The sequence below is a fragment of the Hemicordylus capensis genome, chromosome 3 (genome assembly GCF_027244095.1).
Source record: "Hemicordylus capensis ecotype Gifberg chromosome 3, rHemCap1.1.pri, whole genome shotgun sequence".
In the NCBI taxonomy this organism is placed as follows: domain Eukaryota; kingdom Metazoa; phylum Chordata; class Lepidosauria; order Squamata; family Cordylidae; genus Hemicordylus; species Hemicordylus capensis.
Window position 1 is genome coordinate 341,748,254 of NC_069659.1, and position 21,113 is coordinate 341,769,366.

At 42.5% G+C, this 21,113-nt stretch overlaps 1 protein-coding gene across 17 annotated transcripts in view; it reads right to left on the minus strand.

Moving 5' to 3' along the window:
* Window positions 1–21,113, minus strand: part of TBL1XR1 (TBL1X/Y related 1) — a 269,891-nt gene that overhangs the window by 133,641 nt on the left and 115,137 nt on the right. The window lies entirely within an intron of this gene.

Sequence of the window (21,113 nt, forward strand, 5' to 3'; positions counted from 1 at the left end):
ACATGGACCCAGTGGTTTGACTCGGTAAAAAGCAGCTTCAAGTACAGGAGAACCTCATTATTTGCGGAACCACGATTTGCAGTTCTGCACATCCACGGGGTATCTCATTGACACCCTTTTTCAGTATCTGCAGAATACAGAGGGGTTAAACCCCACATATTCACAGGTCCTAGAGGGCCAGAAGTGACAGCAGAGGTCACTTCCACCCACCATTTTGTCTCAGGTTGGCTCTTTTCCTTACAAAATGGCTCATTCGTTTGCAGAAATGAATGAGCAAAAAACTTGCAAAAAACTTTCTCAGTTTTGTGGGGCATTCTGCAGCATTCCTGGGCATATGGAGGGATTCCTGGCAACATAGAGACCCGGTGGAGAATGCCACAGTCAGTTTTGGGGGGTTATATTGCCATTTTTTGATGTTTTCCCTGGTTTTCCATCCACTCTGGAACCTAACCCCCTTTCCCCATAGCAATAATGACTCATTACTCACAGTTCCGTTTCTCACAGCAGTAGCTGAGGAAAAGAATCCCCACGAGTAACAAGGTTCTCCTGTATCAATGGGATGGTACCAGCTATTGTTTTCCCTCTTCCCTCCATCTCTCTCCTATTGTCCTCTTCCCTTCCCTCCATCTGTGGTACAAATACAGATGCCCTATACAGAGTCAGACTTTTAGGGTTTCAGAGAAGGGTCCTTCCCAACCCTACCTGGAGATGCCAAGGACTGAACCCGAGACCTTCTGCATGCAAAGTAGACGCTCTACCACTGAGCTATGGTCGCACACCAAAGGTGTGAAATAAAGTGTTTCCATCTCACCAAAAGTCAAGGGATAGGATGAAGGTTTTGACTGAATGGATGGGGCTAGGAAGTGGCAGAAAGGCCAGGCAGCTCCAGTCGCAAGAACTATTCCCTTCTTCTCCTAATGCCAAAATCCCACAGGAGGTTATTTGCTTCTTAACTCTTATTATTCACTTCTTTGATAGAGATCTTAATCCTACAGCAAGTGGCAAGAAGAAATAAAGTTGGAGCAAAAGGAATTTTTTTTAACATCAGTGATTAGCACCACACACATACGATTACACCAAGCAAAATATACTCTGTTCCTACTGACCAAGAAGTAAACTATCCACATTTAGTTTCAGAAGTGCAAATGTGAGTACTCTACAGTGCTGCCACTAGACACAGTTCTGGACAAATCAAAACTGAAGAACTCTGTGCCAACGAACCACATTGTGGCACACAGGGACAGCTGGGGCGAAGTGTTTTGCTTTTAAGAAGGGAATCGTTATTTCCTTCAGTTAATCCCCCCCCCAAAAAAAGGTTATAGCATTTTAAAATGTGCAACTTCTGAGAGATTGCTTTATATTTATTTATCACATTTCTATACTACCTGATATGTACATCTCTAGATGGTATACAAAATATTTATATTTAAAACAATATAAAAGATTTTTTTAAAATGCAGATTAAAATTCCGCAACACACAATAAACACAATCTCATATAACAAGTTATTAAAAAAATTATTAAAATTAATTCCAGTTAAAAGTCTGCAAGAACAGATGCGTCTTGAGGGTCTTCCTGAAAACAGAGGAGATGCTCTTATTTTGACAGGGAGCACATTCCAGAGCCCTGAGGCAGCCACAGAGAAGGCCCGGTCATGGGTCACCACCAAACAAGACAGCAGCAACTGTAACCAGACCTCTCCAGAAGATTGTAATAGGTGGCAGGTTCATGATAAAGAAGGAATTACCTTTATAGGCTATCAGGAAACATTTAAACCTATGATATGTTGATATGTTTTAAGATACTGCAAGTTCCAGCTTCTTTCCTTGCAACTTATCCGTAGGACACTCCAAAAGGGTTGTCTGTGAGTACAACTGAACCTCCATGTCCACACACAATGCATGCAAATCTACTTCCTACTTAGCAGATTCTGGAAGATGCACGCTGCACATAGGCTGCCCAGCCTACATATGGGAGGATGAGAAGTATCCATGCGCAAAAGCCCAGGCATTTTTACAAAAAAACATGTATTTCAAAAACACACAGGCCACCTTCAAAAATGCATATCCCACCTTTACACATGTGTACACTCCAAGCTGGCACGCAACAGATTAACACACTACAATGCTATGTTAAATACAGTGCGAGAATATAGAAGCCAACCACAGCAATAGAAGCACAACCAGTTAGAAAGGCCCCCAATGAAAAAATGTCCACCCAAATAAAAAGAACAGTTAAACAACCACTTAAAAGTAGGCATTGAAAGGGCCAGATGCAACTCTCATGTGGGGGGTGGGCAGCTTGTCTATAATCCGGACGGAACAACCAGAAAGGCCTTCTCCTACACTCTCTCTCATCTCATCTCCACCTCCTCCTCCTGGATATAGCAGGCACCACACTTAAATTTCAAGGCACCAAAGTGATCTGGACTGGAACCTGGGAACTGTCTAGCTCTGGCATACTTCATGGTATTTCACGCCATAATAGTGCCACAGCTTTAATAGGATGCCATAGGATCATGGTGAGAGAAAGGTATCACAAATGCACACTTAGATTACATTTTCCACACATTTCCCTTTTGGGTGGGGGGGTATTTTTACCCCACCCTTCCTTAAAGCAACTCAGGACAGCGCCCATAAAATAATCCCATTTGATCTTCACAACAGCCCTAGGACGTAGATTAGTCTGAAAGATTGAGGCCTCCCGGTAAGTTTCATAGCCGTGTAGATATTTGAGGCAGAGTTTTCCTGCTCCAAGTCCAACGCTATCACTTGAGGCACCACAGACTTCTCCTGCAACTCACTCCTGTGTCTAAATCCTGTTTGGACATGCTATATGGGAGGAAAGGTTTTTGCAGGTTTGAAATAGGCTAAGCTTTTTATGGAACCTTGGCACAGCTGAATCCTCGGAAATAGTTTGCTAACAGGATTTAGACACAGAAAGTGAAATGTAGCAATGCCTTCATGTCACTTAACTGTAAAGAGATCGCTCAGAACAGAAAATGCTTTGCAATGTTATCTGTCAGGCCTGGCTCCTCTGCATTGGAGAGCAAGAGCATAACCTGAAGAGCTTCATCATGTTCCCTCCCGCAGTGTTTTTAAAAACAACAACTAAATACTTCTTTTTAAAGAGGCTTTTTAATGCTCCATCTTTGGTTATATCTGGTAGGTTCTTTTTATAATTCTCAATGTCTAGCTTTTAAAATAATTTTTAATTTGAAACTTAATTCTGACTGTAGTTTTAGCTGGGACGTTTAACTTGTTTACTTAATTTGGTTAATTTTATTCGTTTTATTTTGCATTGTGTCTATTTTATTGTTGTAAGCTACCACAAGCAGTAGTGTACTGGAGGGGTGGGGCATAAATATTTTAAATAAATAAACAGCTAGATCTCTGCAGTTCCCGCTTCTGGTCAGAGCTGAGCTACTGCCTCACATCTCTCAGGTCACCAGGTTCAACACCCAAAGTGAGCTTCTGACAGAATAAAGCTGCAGGTTGAATCTATGGTATCTCCAGTCAATGTCAGGACCTCTACCAGAGATTGTATGGGAATCCACTTTGTGAAGTCCTTCTACTTAAATCAGGTTTGGGTTGTTTTTTTAATCACTTCGCAGGAAAGCTTTTGCACAGTTTCAAAGTATCATCTGAAATTCATTTTGCAGGTGATTCTTTTCTTGCCTTTGGCACCCCAGGTTTCATAAGAATGGGAATGTGGTTCTAATACTACCACGTTAAAAACATACTGATACTGATTAAGTTTATTTAGGAAAACAATTACACTTTTGCAAAGTAGAAGAGGGACTGCAGATAAATCAGAACGTCCTTCAAAAGAGCAGGAAAGCTGGGTGCCCAACATATGCTTAAATACCAATTTGTTACCCATGTACGATCTACGATTTATTTCCTTTTAGAGTAGCAATTAGCCTCCCACTAGCAAAGTGTCAATTGTACTTGGAGGAGGAGAACAGAAAGCTAGACTGATAATAGAACTGCTTCCCAATTCCAGCAGATCTCTCTGCTGTTTTCAAATTAGCCTTATTGCATTTATTTTCCAAATTAAGTTGTTATACATAACAATAAACTTAGTCAAATGAATGCTTTAAAATTAAATAAAATATCCCCTGCATATCGATATAACGATCTCTGTTGGAGTCTAAGAGAACTAAGCAAATGTCAGGGACAATTTAATATGGAGTCATCAGATAATTTTAAAAAAATTGTCACTTGATTACCATATGCTTTTATTTAGGACATGTGAAAACAAAGAGCAGCCTTGCTGGATCAGGTCAAAGGTTTACCTAGCCCAGGTGCTTGATGGCTGCTACAGTCCTCACATGAGTGGCTCTGATCTCCCTCCCCTTGCAATATCAAAGTCGGTTCAGCTTCAGCACTGGGGAAAACATAGGAATCTGCCTTATACTGAGTCAGACCACGGATCAATCTAGCTCAGCATTATCTACACCGACCGGTCGTGGCTTGGCAAGGTTTCCGGGCAGGAGTCCTCCCCAGCTCTACCTGGAGATGCTGGGGATTGAACCTGGGACCTTCGGATGCTCTACCACTCAGCTATGGCCCCATCCCCAAGCAAGCCCTCATTGAAAGCATCCACCACCCCTTCCAACCAGTCTGGGAATAGAACAGACGATGACCAGGGGGACAGGTGTGATCCTGCCAGAATGACTGTCCTACAGCAGGCCTTGATAAATTTTCTTTGGATCTAGGTGCTGGCTGAAAGATTTAGAAGCCCAACAATGGATTTTTGACAAAATTATCAGACTTTGTGTCGGACACTGAGGGTAAATGCACCTCTCTTTATCCCCTTTACAAGTAGCAGAAATGGGGCTAGCCAAGACAAAAAGATTTTATTAAATAACTCTACCTCTGAATATCCTAGTTTAGGTACCACGGTTAAATTTCTAGGCACCATGGTTTCTTGACACCTGGAATTTGTCAAGCCCTGTCCTACGGGTAGCTTTCATGACACCCTTGCTTTCAGAGGGTGCTGTTAGTAGTAAGTGCACAGTGCTGCCTATTGAACTAGGAGTACTGTCTCTTTTATACAAAATGCTCCAACAGCTACACTGAAGAAGCAACATAACAAAAAAGATACTCGTGTCACTTTTTTATTCAATGCACATAACAAAAAAAATGCTGCACCAGATCATTTGTGCACTATCCTAAACCATTTTCAGATCCTACTGCATTCTGAAACACTCTGTGCACTTGCGGTGATGACCATATTCTTCCTTATATCGCCACTTATACTCAAAGAAGAAAAGATGCCAGTCAATTAGCCCAGAAACACTTTTATTTTGTTTTATTTGTATTTGTTTATTTGATTTCTATACCGCCCTTCCAAAAATGGCTCAAGGCGGTTTACACAGAAAAATAATAAATACAAAAGATGGATCCCTGTCCCCAAAGGGCTCACAAACTAAAAAGAAACACAAGATAGACACCAGCAACAGTCACTGGAGGTACTGTGCTGGGGGTGGATAGGGCCACCCCCAGCAAATTTTGCTCAGTTTGCTTCAGCCCTGAATGAACCTCTCAATTGTGTAAACAAATAGATTAAAGTGTACAAAGGGATTGTCATGTAGGGATATTTTCTCACTTAGACAAGGACATTGACAACTCCAGTGAGAGTGGATTCCCTTTGATCCTGTGGCAACAGCACTTCCTTTAACAAGCATTCTCCTCTGCTAATCTACCCTGAGAAAAAGAGTCAAGGTGAAGAACACACAACCAGGACTCTGTGGATCAAAAGGAGACAGGGAGAAGTGCCCTGCTGGGTTTCTTGGAGTAAAAGGAAGAAAGAGCTCCGGAGGAACTTATCTGTAGCAGTGTTTCAAGATGGAAAGGGAGAGACTGAGAATGAAAGATATAATATTTAGGAAAAGAAGAAAAACTGGCAAGGAGAGGCAAAGCATCCTTTAGCAAAAAAGGGTACTGGAAGGCATTGAGCAGCTGGATCAACAGCAAAAGGATGAGCATGTACCTGGATCAGAGGTGCTCAACCTCTGTTAGAGTTGTAACCAACTGGTAGGTGTTAGCTTCAACTGGAACACCCAGACAGAGATCAGTAGAACTTGTGCAGTTCTAGGAGGTGAGGGTGTTTTGGGAAAGATTTTTAAAAAATTGAATACAAGTCTGGCTTCCAAGCAAACAGTCAAACATTTCACTTCAAAAATTGATCCATGAGACAGGCTCACAAATTTTGGGCACTGGAACCATCTCAGGGGACAAATGCTTATAATGATTTTTGGCAGCATAGCATTGTTGCACTCATAGCTTTCTGCGTATTGTTGTTGTTGTTGTTGTTGTTGTAATTCTATACTGCCTTTCATTAAAACAATCACAAGGCAGTTCACACAAAAGTTTAAGACTACAAAAATTACACAATTAAAACATCAGCTAGAATATAAAAATACAGATCTGATTAAAAGGCAAAAAAACCAAGCACAATATAACCATAAAAGATACAAACCAGCAACAATAGGAACAATCATAAAAGCCTGGGTAAAAAGCCAAGATTTCACATGCTTTCTAAAAACTGTGACGGAGGCTGAGGTGTGGATGGCCACTGGGAGAGCATTCTGGAGTATGTTATCACCCTTCTTTATCTCTACCCCCAAAATGTTTAGGGTAAAGTTGCCGTCATTTTTTACACAGAGGAAAGGGGTAGGGTTAAAAATGAACAGATTATTGTACCCCCTTAATGGAGTAATATTTGGAGGATGACTTCCTGTCAATTTCCATTCTTCTGACATCACTAAAATTGTAGGTGTGTGTGTGTGTGTTTTGTTTTACTTTTTAAAGTTGTTAACAAACCATTGCAAATTTGGGCACTGCAGGCCCAATGGTCAAGACAATAAAAGCGTGCCGTGACAACACTGTGTTTATTTTTAAAAAAACACCAAACCAAAAACATTTCAGTGAAAACATTGAAAGCACTGCAATACTTTCATCACCTGCTTTCCACCTCTAGGAATGTTGACCTTGTCACAATGAACATTCGTCACCCCAGATGGTAGGACCACCCATGTACAAAATAGCAAGAGTGTGAAACAGCTGGGGCAGCAAAGTGTTTGAGTCACCAGGTCCACTCCTGAGCAGACAACCATGACACACACTTGCTTCTATCAACCTGCTATGTATGATCTCCATCAGTTTATCTGATGGAAACTATAGATTTGCATAGCTGGTATATTTCATAAAACAGAAGGAACAAATCCACCAGGATGCTCAACGGCAAATAATATGCGTTGCAAAAATTATTTGGCTGAAGACTAATTGTTTCTTAAATGTAGAAACGTATATCTGTTCTGATGAGATTTCTACCTCAGATTAACAAAGATAATGGCCCAGCTCACTGCATCTGACAAAGGGAACACAATTCAAATGAGCATTGAGTCTGCATGCTCTGCTCCTCAGTCATCAGCTCCGTGCATCACCCAAGCCTTAACAGTGACTTACAATCCAGGGCTTTGATCCATTTCCTATTGTGGTTTGAAAGCCACAAATAGATCAAAGATCCCGGATCCCGATTGTGTGTGGAGCTATGATTTAACCAACTCAGATTCTTGCTTCCCAGCTCTGCACCTTAGTTAAGGGGACAAAAGGATTGGCAATGGGTGGGCAGGGAGCATGTGTCCTCGGCAGTCATTCCAATCCATCCATCCCATCCAACAACAAGAGGCTGTTTGTTGGATCATCTCAGCCAGACTTAAGCTTCCCGTTTTGAAACACCACCCAGGACTTTCCGTCTCCGTGTTCAGTATATACCACAAAAGCCCTGCTCCACCACCTTCAGCTACACCGCGAGCAATTCTGTTTCTCCTACCACAAGCAATCCTTGCTGCCTCTCTCCCGCCACTGCAACAACTTTTGCCTTCGTCATTTCTCTCGTAAAATCCAGCTTGATTGCTCATTAGCGGAAGAATTTTTCAACTGTTGCTCATTACATAGCTATCGTATTTTTGCATGCAGCTGCTTGCTTCTAGTCTAGAATTCGAACATTCTCCAAAGAAACTTATCATGTGAAAGATGACATCCAAGTGTTAAGTTCAGTTGATTGTTTCTCTGTTTATGCTATCAGTAGTCAGGGGGTTTGGCTCTGCGCTCCATTCCAGTTCAATCACTCAGCTGAATTACTTGAACTTCTGATGAACTGCACCCAAAAAAGGAGGAAAATTAACTAATGCCTCATTTGATCTTGTGACTATTAAGCTTGCGTTTTCATTCCTTTTTAACCTTTTGGCCATCTATTTGCTTCTTTAATTTGTCTGTTATGTACCTGATACTCCTGAATGTGTTCCTTGTTATTTGCTGTGAAAGGAAATTGCACAGGCCATTTTTATCTGCTCCAGCTCCCGTTATAAAAGGATTGCCATCATTAATGCAAAGTACTTAAAGCCTAGTTGCTAGGGTTTTGTCTGTTTGTTTTTTCACAGCCAGCATGCTTCTCACACAACAAAAAGCACAACACACCCATACACAAGAGAACACCCCAGTCCCTAGGTTTCCAAAAACATTGGCCATATCTTCTCTATATTGCCTTCTAGTGAGACTAGCATTTGTGAAATGCCTGTGAAAATGCATGCTGAGAATCATGGGAGACACCAACAACAAGCAATGGATGGATGCTTGAATAAGGCCTGTTGCTCTCCCCTTACTTAATATAAAGAAAATCATCACTGCAATGTGCCTCTTTGCCAATTTAGCAGCAGCGGGGAAATGCTTGTCTAACAAGCAGAAGGTTGCTGGTTCAAATCCTTGCTGGTATGAATATATCAGGCAGCAGAGATATAGGAAGATGCTGAAAGGCATCATCTCATACTGCACGGGAGGAGGCAATGGAAAACCCCTCCTGTATTCTACCAAAGTAAACCACGGGGCTCTGTGGGCGCCAGGAGTCAAAATCGACTTGATGGCACACTTTACCTTTTACTTTAAGCATGCACAGTAATAAAAATCAAGAAATCAAGGGAAAATCATGGGCTGGTCCCAGCATTTCTGCAGTGTGAACTGCATCTTTTCCATAATGCTTGCAGGGAGAACGATGCAGCTTCTCTTTATATTAAGCAAGGGGAGAGCAACGGGCCCTACTCAATCCCAGCACAGCATCCCTCCACTGCCTGTTGTTGGTGTCTCCCTTGTGTTTCTTTCTGAATCATGAGCCCTCTGGGTACGTTTTGGGTGTGTAAACTGCTTAACAACTTTTTGGTTGAAAAGTGGTGTATAAATAATAGTAGTAGCAGCTCTTCTCTCCAGGTTAAGTATACATGAAAACTAAAGGAGGGATGCAAAAGTGTCACTGCCAATGAGAGTGGAGGCAACTGTATATGCCTTGCTGTTTTTGTACATTTGTACAATGTAAAGGCCATTCCAATGCTGTAGGCTTATGTGGACAAGCATAAAAGCCACTTTCCTCCTGGAACAGATAGGCATCCAAATCAAGGCAGATATCCAAATCAAGCCAATGTGGTGCAACGGTCAGTGTGTTGGACTTAGAACGGGGAGACCCAAGTTCAAATCCCTGTTCAGCCATGAAACTCACTGGGTGACTCTGGGCCAGCCATTTCTCTCTCAGCCTAAGTCACCTCCCAGGGTTGTTGTGAGGATAAACATAACCATGTATACTGCTCTGGGCTCCTTGGAGGAAGAGCAGGATATAAATGTCAAATAAATAAATAAGGACTGGAGTATATTGGTAGCTTTCAAGTTGTCAAACACTGTTGAAGCATCTGCCACTTCGTGCTGACTCCTCTGAATGGTAGCAGAATTTAAATGTTGCAGGTTTCTCCAGTCCTGCAATCTAGGATTCCTGAACCAGGTATACCAGAAGTTTCAAAATGCAAACCACAGTAGCTTAGGCGCTATAGCTTACTCCATTCTGCACCTGCAATCTATTCCATACCCAGAAGTGTAGGATTACCAAACCTGTTTAAGTTCTGCAATTGTAAATGTTTTCTTATTGTGCACAACTGATTCTGCTACATTTACAATTTTGTATTATTCATTCTGGGAAGTTGCTAGTTCTGGGAAGAGGTAAGGACCTATGCAGGGCATCAAAGCCCCACCCCCAAGCACTAAAAATCCAATTCAGCCACCTCATCACCTTTGGAGATTGTAACAGCCATGACCTTCACACTTTTAAAACAAAGAGAAAAGGAAGGGGTTAAAGTGACACCCACATTTATTTTGGAATGTCTTATCATTTGGAAGAGAGATTGAGGACTATGGGAGCTATTCTACACATTCCCTTCTGAATGCACATTTTTTGCTTGGATTGTCAATTTGCTCCTTTAGTTACTACAGAGTTACGGTACCATGCTATTGATCTATGAATGCAGATTTTAAGAGATAAATTTATTGCACTGACTAAAGTATACCATTTCACTCAGTGGCATTTCGCGGTGTCTACAGCTATTAGCACCTGGCTGGAGCAGAGGGAGAGACAGCAAGGCTCACTCCGTCAGCTCAGCTGGGACCAGCTGCCATGGTTCTTACCCTCCCCAGAACAGTCTCCTGCCAGGCCACCTGCTCACTGTGTAAATCAACAGCACTGCTACTTGAGTTGGCTGGGTTCCCTCTTACCTCACTCCTTTCACCTTTTGTATAGTGTCTGTTAGATTACAAGATCATCAGCAGGGTCTATATTACTTTTTCTAAATGTTATGCAGAGCACCTGGAGAATGGTAGGAGTCTCTATGACTGAGGTGAAAAATGATTCGTGTGAAATTTCTTGCAATCAGATTCTAACAGTGAACTCTCTATCCTTTTTGTATGTGTTCTGCACATTTTACTTACATTAATTTTTTTATGCCACCTTTCATAAAAATTTATCCTAAAGTGGTGCACAGAATTAAAAATACAACATTAAAATCCATAAAAAATGAAAACCGCCAACAATACAGAAGTTGTCAAGCAGGGTAATTAAGAGAACGTCTTCTTTACTATGAGACCCATCGCCCATTGTGATAATCCAGAGAGGTTTGTCTGAAGATGCCACCAGCTCACCTGGTGGTTACACAGGGACGGGCCTTCTCTGTTGCTGCCCCGAGACTCTGGAATCTGCTCCCTGCTGGAATAAAAGCCTCCCCATCTCTGACAACTTTTAAAAAGTCTCTAAAGGCACATTTATTCACTGAAGCTTTTTAACTAGACTTGTGGTTTTAAATTGTTTTAAGGTTTTAATTTCTATTTTAATTTGCTGTAAACTGCCCAGAGACGGAGGTTTGGGGGGTGTACAGTTTCCACGCTGGTATGTTTCCCAGACTATGGGAAACACCTATATCAGGCATCAGCGATATAGGAAGATCCTGAAAGGAACCATCTCATACTGTGCAGGAGATGGCAATGGTAAACACCTCCTGTATTCTACCAAAGAAAACCACAGGGCTCTGTGGTCACCAGGTGTCAACACCGACTCGACGGCTCACTTTACCTTTACAGTTATAATTAATCAATCAATCAATCGCTAGCTAGCAATGGAAGGAACAAGAACATAGATAAATCAGCAACCTTTCAGAGTCAAAGACTTGGTTGAACAAGTCTTAAAGGCAACAAGAAAAGCCAAGAAGCAAGCATCCACCAGGGGAACATTCCAAAGCCTCAGGACAATAACCAAGTTATGTGCATGACAATCAAGCCCTCTCTCACGGTTGGAACTCTGAACACAGCCCCATCCAATGGCTTTATCAGACAGAAACATTTGAAAGCAGGAGGTTCTTCGGGTATCCGGGACTCAGCCAGTGCAGCTTTTTCAAAATTACTCTCCGGACAGAACCCTAGCCGCCACACTTTGTGCAGAGCATGTTGCAGTAACCCACCCACAGACGTGACTAATTCATGGGTAATCATGGCCAGTTCTTGAGAAAGGCACTGGCCCACTTTCCAACTCAAACACCCAAAAGCAGAGCCAAAAGCACATAGTAGCTGCCATCATTACCTTTTTCTGCAAGTGGAAGCTGAAGATGGCTTTTGTATCCAAATATACATGCTGGGTTTTTTCTATGCACCCTTTGAACCGTGACATACACACGGCCCTGTCTACAGCCTCTCCGAATTGGGGGAAATTACCAGACATCCTGGGATGCCTGCATCGGCTTGAAGAACAGGAGTCCACGAACAGTGACAGGTAACTTCCAAAGCGTCTGGCACACAAGTCAGAGTATCAATGGCTGTTCCAGTGAGCTTCATTAACTCTTTCCCACAGAGTGTGGGAAACCAGCATTCCAGTCCTGCTGCCTGATGAACCAGTTGGTTTCTCCTACTGCCTCTAAACTTCATAATTCAAAATTATCACGCATCAAACGTATAGGCATGCTTTGAATTGCTACCAGCTCCGACCTCACTCTTGCAGTCTCTCTTTCAGTGCCCATGACTCATTGCCTTGTGCTCTAGGCCTTTCCATTACAAAACAATTATTCTGCTCTGCCATCTGCATTATCCAGTGTTGTGTGTGTGGCCATGTTTGCATCACTGTATAAAATGTAGACATATGAAGCTGCCTTACACAGAGACAGTCCACTGGTCCATCTAACCCAGGTCTGTCTATTCCAACCAACAACAGCTCTTCGAGATCTCAGGCAGAAATCTTTCCCAGTCTTGCTGACCAATATCCCTTTCAAACTGGAAATGCAAAGACTCAGGATGGAGTATGTGCTCTTACACGATCACACACTTGGCTGCTCATGGCAACCCAAACCCTTAAATTAGAGCTCCATGGGTCCTTTAGGTTTGGTCAACCATTTAAGCTCTTGCCCCAAGTGTGTGATCAATATGTACGTGGAGTGCTTTTACGTACGTGCTCTAACACTGGCCGACATTCTGCACAGCGAATCGCCGGTGTTAGGGGCTCAACAGGGCTGCTGCGCAATATGGAAGGCAGTCCCAACAGTGTTGCGCTACAGGAAAGTTGCGCAGCAATTCAAAAATGGGCAGTTGTGCAGCCCTTAAGGACAAATTCCTGAAGTCAAAAAGTCCTTTTGTGGGGGACTTTTTCCTCCTTAGCAATATGCTGTGCAGAGCTGTGGTGCTGAGTTCCTCCAATGGAGCTTCTGTTGCATGCTTCTAATAGAGAGCAGAATGCCAGTCAATTGGAGTACAAATACTCCCAGTATTTATATACCGCTTTTCAACAAAAGTTCCCAAAGCAGTTTACATATAAATAAATAAAATAAAAATAACACAGTGCAATTTCCCAGGTGCCATTTTAAGTAGTTGCACAACTGCCCTGTTGCCCAACACTGTTGAAGCCGCCTTTAATCTTGTAGAGCCGCCCTGGCGGGTCCATAATGCCAGCACTCCATTGTGCAGAATGACTCTGACTGGCTGTTGAGTATTGGCTGGAGCTTCCACCTGGATATATGCTCAGTACTCAAATCAGAATCAATCATGAATTGATCATGAAGACATTGAAGAGGTGGATAGCTTCTGCCTCTTAGGATCGACCATCAACAGTAAAGGATACAGCAGTCAAGAAATACGCCACAGACTAGCACTTGGTAGGGTTGCAATGAAGGCCTTGGGAAGGATATTTAGATGCCGGGACGTGTCTATACCTACAAAGATTAGAATCATTCGGACAGTGGGTTTTCCCATGACAATCTATAGATGCAAAAGCTGGACTTTGAAGAAACAAGATAGAAAAAGTATTGACGCTTTTGAACTTTGGTGCTGGAGAAGACCTGTGAGGATACCATGGACAGCCAGGAAAACAAACAAATGGATCATAGAACAAATCAACCCAGAATTTTCACTCAGGGCACAAATGACCAGGCTCAAACCAGGCTTTGGACACTTTATGCGAAGATCCAGCTCCCTTGAGATATCCATAATGCTGGGGAATGCTGAAGGAAAAAGAAAAAGATGACGACCAGCAGCAAGGTAGATGGACTCAATTACGACAGCAATGAATGCACCACTGAGAGACCTTAAAGGCCAAGTTGAAGACGGAGCATCCTGGAGAGAATCTATCTATGTTGTCACTAAAAGTCGACACTGACCTGACAGCACTTGATCAATCAATCAATCTATCTATCAATCAATTCAAATCAGGGTTGGATAGAAGGACAATGGATAAGTGATGAGGGAATTAAGCACCAGCTACCAGGAGTAGGATTTGAACTCCCTATTCCTAGGACTGCATTTCTAACCACTGGGTTGCCACATCAGGAAGTGGAAGGATGCCACATCCCATCCTTGCATCCTTCTATTTATATTGCCCAGTTGCTGCTAAAGCAACCATACTAACTAGCTTGTGCAAACAGAGGTGCAGTAATGGCCAGTTCAGTGGAGCTTTACCGTGGGCAATTCAAGTCCTTTAAAACCAGACACCACTGTAAGGATTCTATTTGCTGGTGTGTCAAAGCTTTACCTCTGCATAGCTGTGGCAATCCAAGCTTTTAAACAACTACTAGGAGGTACAATCCTTGTACAATCTTCCCAGTGAGATGCAAAGGAAAAAATAATTGTGCTAGGAACCATGGAATAAAAGGGGATTGATTCATCTTCTCCCCCCGCCCTGCCCCACCCCTTCAAGCAGGGGAGAAATTATAAGCAAAGGACTTTATGCATATTTTTCTCTTGCACCATACATTCCTTTACATGTCCTAACACCTATGCTATACATATCTAATACCTGTTACAAAGTCATGCCTGTTCTGAAAGTGTAGAAGATATTCTTCTATAAACCTGGAGATCTGCAACTGGAAATCCCTAGGCTAGTTCAAGGCGTCAATTAAGGTGTCAAATTGACACCTTAGCTCAAGGTGTCAATTTGGAATTAAAGATCCACTTGGCCACTTCAGCTGTCTATTGAGTGGCCAGCCTCAGAATCCTGGCCTTTCAATGTTCCATTCTCAAAAATGGTGTTTCAGTATTTCATTCTCAAAAATGGCTCTCCCTGAAAGCTTGGTATTTACATGGTGTGTGTGTGTGTCTGTCTGTCTGTCTCTCTCTCTCACACACACACACACAAACACACACAGACTGACTGACATTCAGAGACACTAATTAACTATTGGACTAACTGTTATCTTAAGCAAGCAACAAAGCCTAGTCCTCTTTAGAAAGCAGGAACGATGTTTCATCCAAACTGTGATACATTATCCAAGTTTGCATGAACCTGACAAGCCACTTTTGCATCGTCCTGACAAGCAAAAAGATTTTTAAGATGCTGAAGCATAGTAAAGTGGCACCATGTATTCATGCACTACTACAGTTTTGTAGTGCTCATAAAACTAGCAACCATCCTTCCCTCATCTCCTCCCAACATTATACATTATATAGCCAATAGATTCAAGGAGGGGTATGGCTAGGGGAGAACATAAACACAGAGATGTGCCAAAACTACAGGTGCATAAGAACAGCCCTGCTGGATCAGGCCCAAGGTCCATCCAATCCAGCATCCTGTTTCATACAGTGGCCCACCAGATGCCTCTGGGAAGCCCACAGACAAGACCTGAGGGCATGCCCCCTCTCCTGCTGATGCTCCCCTGCAACTGGTATTTAGAGGCTTCTTGCCTCTTAGGTTAGAGGTGGCCAATAACCCTCGGACTAGTAGCCATTGATAGACTTGACCTCTATGAATATATCTAAGCCCTTCTTAAAGGCATCCAGGCTGGTTACTATCACCACATCTTATGACAGAGAATTTAATAAGTTAATTATGAAAGTATCATTAATGCTCTTTAACATTTACATGAAACTGCTGGGACAGATCATCAGGAGATTTGGTGCAGGGTTTTATCAGTATACTGATGATACCCAAATCTATTTCTCCATGTCCACATTATCAGGAGAAGGCATAACCTTCCTAAATGCCTGCTGGGAGGCAGTAATGGGCTGGATGAGGGTGACTGAAACTGAATCCAAATAAGACGGAGATATTTATTATGCAGGGTCGCAACTCAACATGATTTTGATCTGCCAGTTCTGGATGGAGTCACACTTCCCCAGAAGGAACAGGTACTCAGGTACTTATGTATGCAACCCTATCCTTTGAGCTACTGTAGGAAAAACACTGCTGCACTTAATAGTCAGTAATATATACCACATCCTAGAATAAAATACTTGTTGATTAAGCAAAGATACGATTAGCTTTCCCCCATAATATTTGCATAATGGAGTTCTCTACCAAAGCTTTACTCCACTCCAGCCAAACACCACATTTGGTCTCCAAATGCAAACAAGTCTGAGTCTTTAGCAACCCAATTTGGTGATTATTTCTCTGTCTCTACTAGTTGCCAACTGAAATGGCGTAGACCAGAGCAGAAAGCCTTCATTGTGTGTGATGTTTGTCAAGGTGCTTCCTGAATTATTGAAAATCCAAAAGACGCTGGAGTGCAGAGTCTGAATAAACCAATATCTTCAAAATTACACTTTGTTTTTATTGCTGGGTTTTGTTTGTTCACTATAAATGCTGGATAAATAAGCCTAACTGTGTTTTCCTAGCTATAGTGCAGAACTACAGAGCAAACACAACTCGTACATGGTTGTAATGGCATTTATTTTGAAAGGGAGACGGCCGGGAAAATACATGGTGGAAGAAGATTGGCTGCCAGCTCCTCCTCCTCCACTTTCCCTGTAAAAACAAGAACATGTGGTATGCAATAACTGCGCTGTGATTTCCCCCAGAGGCAGCCAATGATGTGAACCAGAGGCAGGGAGGTTCACAAGGCAAGGACCTCATGTTTGATTGTATTACCAGCCTTTAAGAGGCAGAGTGGGTGGGGTGTGTGTGTGTGTGCTTCCATTAATAGTGGCAGCCATATATCTCCTGAAATGTCTAACTTGTTCGTTTATTTCATGTATACCCTGGTCTTCAATGCATTTGATTTTTTTTTAAGTCTGTGGTTGATATCCAGAGCAGCATATCACATGTGGGGAACACTAGCACAAAGTTGTTATGGTAGCTAGTTGCACTGTAGCTTGCATTCCCAACTGGTTTTGTGCAACTGTGGAACACCTCACTGGTGTTAATGGCAACTTTTGCCCAAGAGCACTACGGCTCTGGATGTTAGTCTGTAAGAGCAATACTTGAAGCAAAGTACCACTCCTGGCCCCTGGTCCCAGGCTTCCACAATGCTATACATTTCAAGAATAAAAGATTCTCCTTGCTCTGTGTAGAAACAACCCTTCACGTAAATCCAATGATTCCCCCCACCCCTGCTCTTGAAGTCACAAATGGTGCTATCATTTGTGACCGCAATTACTTGTGGGCCGCACAGGCTACTACTGCCAGAACTACCAATTTTTTAACCAGGAGATTTTTCAACTGGATCAGAGCAAAAATCCAGTCCATCAAATCTTACTATCTTAACTTAAATGCCTGCACATTTTTAGGCCCAACAACTTGCATGTATAAAAATGGTCTGGTTTTAAAATCCAGAATCCCAGATGCACCACATGACCCTCAAGGACACATTCCTACAAATGAATAGTCCACCTGAAAATATGTCCTTGTGCAGCCCTTAAGGACATATTTTCAGGTGGTGCAAGGTACTTCTGGGAGAAAGTGAGATTAATTTGCCCCTCCACCCATACATACACAGGCAAGCACCAGTGCTGCGGTATTTGAGAAGCCTTCTGCAACATGGGCACTTCTTCCCACAGTGTGTATGCAACCTTAGTCAGAAGACCAGCTGTTATACTGGACTAAACAGGGACTCCCTGCCCCCGCCCAGGTGCCTCTTTGACCAGTTAGCAGATGCAAAACAAAAGCACTAAGGCTTATCTATTGTAATCCTGGAAGCTCAAACCATGCTGTGGAATCTTAACTATGGATAGCACAGTGCATGGTTTTACACCAAGTCTAAAATCAGTCCTGTTTTTACTATTAAGCTCTCTCTCTCTCTCTCTCTCTCTCTCTCTCTCTATATATATATATATATATATATATATATATACACACACACACACTCTTAGATTATGAGGATACTGACTTTTCCCATCCAGCACCAAATGCTGTGCTTATGTAACACTATTACAGAATATATACAGTCCTATGTACTATTTCGTTTATAAAAATGGCTCTTTAGCGAAGGGGAGAGAGAGAGAGAGAGAGAGAGAACCTTTTCTTCTGCCCAAAGCAGTAATTAAGAATCAGTTATCGCTACAGCAAGTAACAGGCCCACAAGACTCTACAAATACTTATTTTCTGGCATAACCTGTAGGGGGAAAATTAAGACAAAATGCAATAAGACTTCAAACAGTCTCTTCCTGCTATTTTAAAATTTAATGAAGTGTTGGGAGTAGTTTAATATGGAATGAGTCATGTTTTTAAGAGAAGCAATAATGCAGAACAGTATTTCAATCATAGCTAAATCACAGTACCTAAGCACCAAGTAATACAGGGAAGTTTTCTGCTGGGAAAAAGGCAACATGAGAAATTGAACAGAAACTAAAAATGCAAAGCTACAAGGGGCGACTCAAATGTTCTGTTTATATCTGAACCCAACTCCATTCCACTTAGGCTGAGAATTGTGCAGCTATCTCTGCTAAATCTTGGCACATTGGAACATCCCAATTAGAGACCTCTTCTGAACAGACACCTCATATAAAAGCCAGTTCTGTGCAGACAAGGAGTACACCTGGTGAAAGATTAGGATCTCCCCAATCCACTCTCCCATGGCATACTTACCTACCTCTGCCTGGGGACAGGGAGCCTTTAAAAAAAAAATCTATGTAAACCGCTTTGGGAACTTTTTGTTGAAGAGTGGTATATAAATATTCATCGTATTCATATCCTCCCTTCACCCTGAGCCCTTCATGTTTCTACAGAGGTCTACATACAGAGTCAAACAGGAGTTAAGCACAGTTTGTCTGGGACGACCTTTCCGTGAGCAGGGGGAGGCGGTTGCCTCAGGCATGGGTGTGAGGACAGCCATTGCCCCACCACCAGCACCACCATGGGCATGCCCACCTAAAGTTGCTGGGGGCATCATACTGTCCTTTGCTGAAGGCAGAAAAATGTCTTGGAGCACTCCTGCAGATTGCATGGATGGGGGCCTCGGGCTCAAACTTTCCAGGCAAAGTTTAAGTCATATGTGCAACAAGTAGATAGGGAAGAAATGGACAAGGCAGGCTGCCTCGATCTTCATCCTCCATTATGCCTACAAATTTGAACATTTTCACACAGTAGTAGGGTTGCAAGATACAGCGATGCTGACCACTTTTTATGGTAACATCAAGCACAGAAAAGAGAGGCAGGCAAAAACGCAGCCCATACAGAGCCCAACGGGTCTTCCTTTGCTTCTGCAAACGTGTCACACCCTTCACTACCGCTGCTCCTTACAGTGCCCAGCAAGCAGGCTGGCACCCATTATATACTGTATAGTGCATATTTTTAATACATCGTCATCGTCTTTGCGAACATCTCCATGCAGAGAACCAATACGTCACTCACACCCAAAATTCCACTGACTTACTTGAATCCCAAACTTATTACATGGTAATTCTTTAAAAATAGGCCAAAACTCATGCGCTATCATCAGGTCTCTCTCACAAATTTTGTGAAGAAACGAACTTGGACACTAGCGCCAAGTCGATTCGCTATTACAATTCAATTTACAATTAAACAATTAGCGACTACAATTAAATCTGGCTTCAGTTGAACAAAGTATGTACTTCAGTTCTGAAAAGCGTTCCCCCTCCCCATTAGTTCATACTGATAAATCCTCTAGAAATCCAACAAAAATACAGTTCAACAAACTGACTTGAAATCATCTCTCTAATTAATGAGTTTCCAACATTCATCCCCTGTGAGTCCGGAGGATTTTTTTTTATTACTGATGCAAATACATACCAGCGTGAATCCTAGAATTCAAATTCGACATCAGAGAGCGAAATAATTGCTGTATTAAGTTACTATGTATAAGTCAGAGGACAGACAGAGGCATCATAGATCCAGCTAATACAAAGGCCAAGCCAGTTCCGATGACCATACAGACCATGCACATACAGACAATACAAGATACCATAGACTAGCCACCTTCTTTGCTAACGTACGTCTCTTGACACATTTGATAATTAAAACCAAAAATGGAGGGCCAAGTCCTTCCTGAAATGTGCAGCATACTGAATTACAAATATGAAGGCAGCCTCTTTACCCAACAACACACAGAACTTCAATACACACCAACCAGGTTCACACATAATGCAACACCTCAGACTCACACACCACTCTTGCTTCCAATGTAGGTTTCGATGTCCACAGACTGGACATGTCACAGTGACCTATCAATCTCGGCATATCCTTCTGCACTTGCTTCTGGGAACCTGACCTCTGAAGTGAGGGACAGATGTCGGGTTTCCCGAGGGAAATAGAGCAGAATACGCAAAGACTGGTGGTTCCACATCAGTGTTCCCTGTAACAGGGAATCCAAGACATTGATGACCACAATTCCAAGCATCCCCAGCCAAAGGCCATTGCAGCTGAGAATGTTGGGAATTGTAATCAACATCTGGGATTCCCATGAAACACTCAGTCACAGCATAATGGAAGTAGGGGTGGCGTGTGCTCCCAGGACTATGGCACTTCACACAAGCCGGAGGTGCCACACAAGCCTGAGGTGCCACATTATGTGTGAACTCAGCCACAGCTTTTCATCAAGAGGAATTCGGTGCAAAACTACTAATGTTTCCACAGACACCGGTTAGACACTTACAGAATTTTATATAGGTCCATGGGAGACTCTTGTTGTACATTTGTGACCGAAGATGATGAGAGGAGTCCCCAACATCTGGAGACCCAAGTTTGAGAACCCCTGGCCTCAACCATGAAGGACGAGAAGCGACAGAGAGATCAGTAGAGGGTTAAGGGGCAGCCAAGTTTTTTCAGAGTATAACACAAAAAAACAGCTCCAAGCGTTATTGGTGAGGATGGTAAAATGTATTGCTTAGTTTTATAGTAATATTTCAGCCAAAAGGAAATGCAAGGACCAATACCAACTGTACTGACATAGATGTCAAATTTGGCTGTCAAATAAACCAAGGCCCTATCCGAGAGTAAAATAAGCTGCCGTATTTGCCAACATCATTAATACACTTCCTTCACCAAGTAGATTATATGCCTCTCCTTTTCTTTTTTGCTGTTATGGACAAATT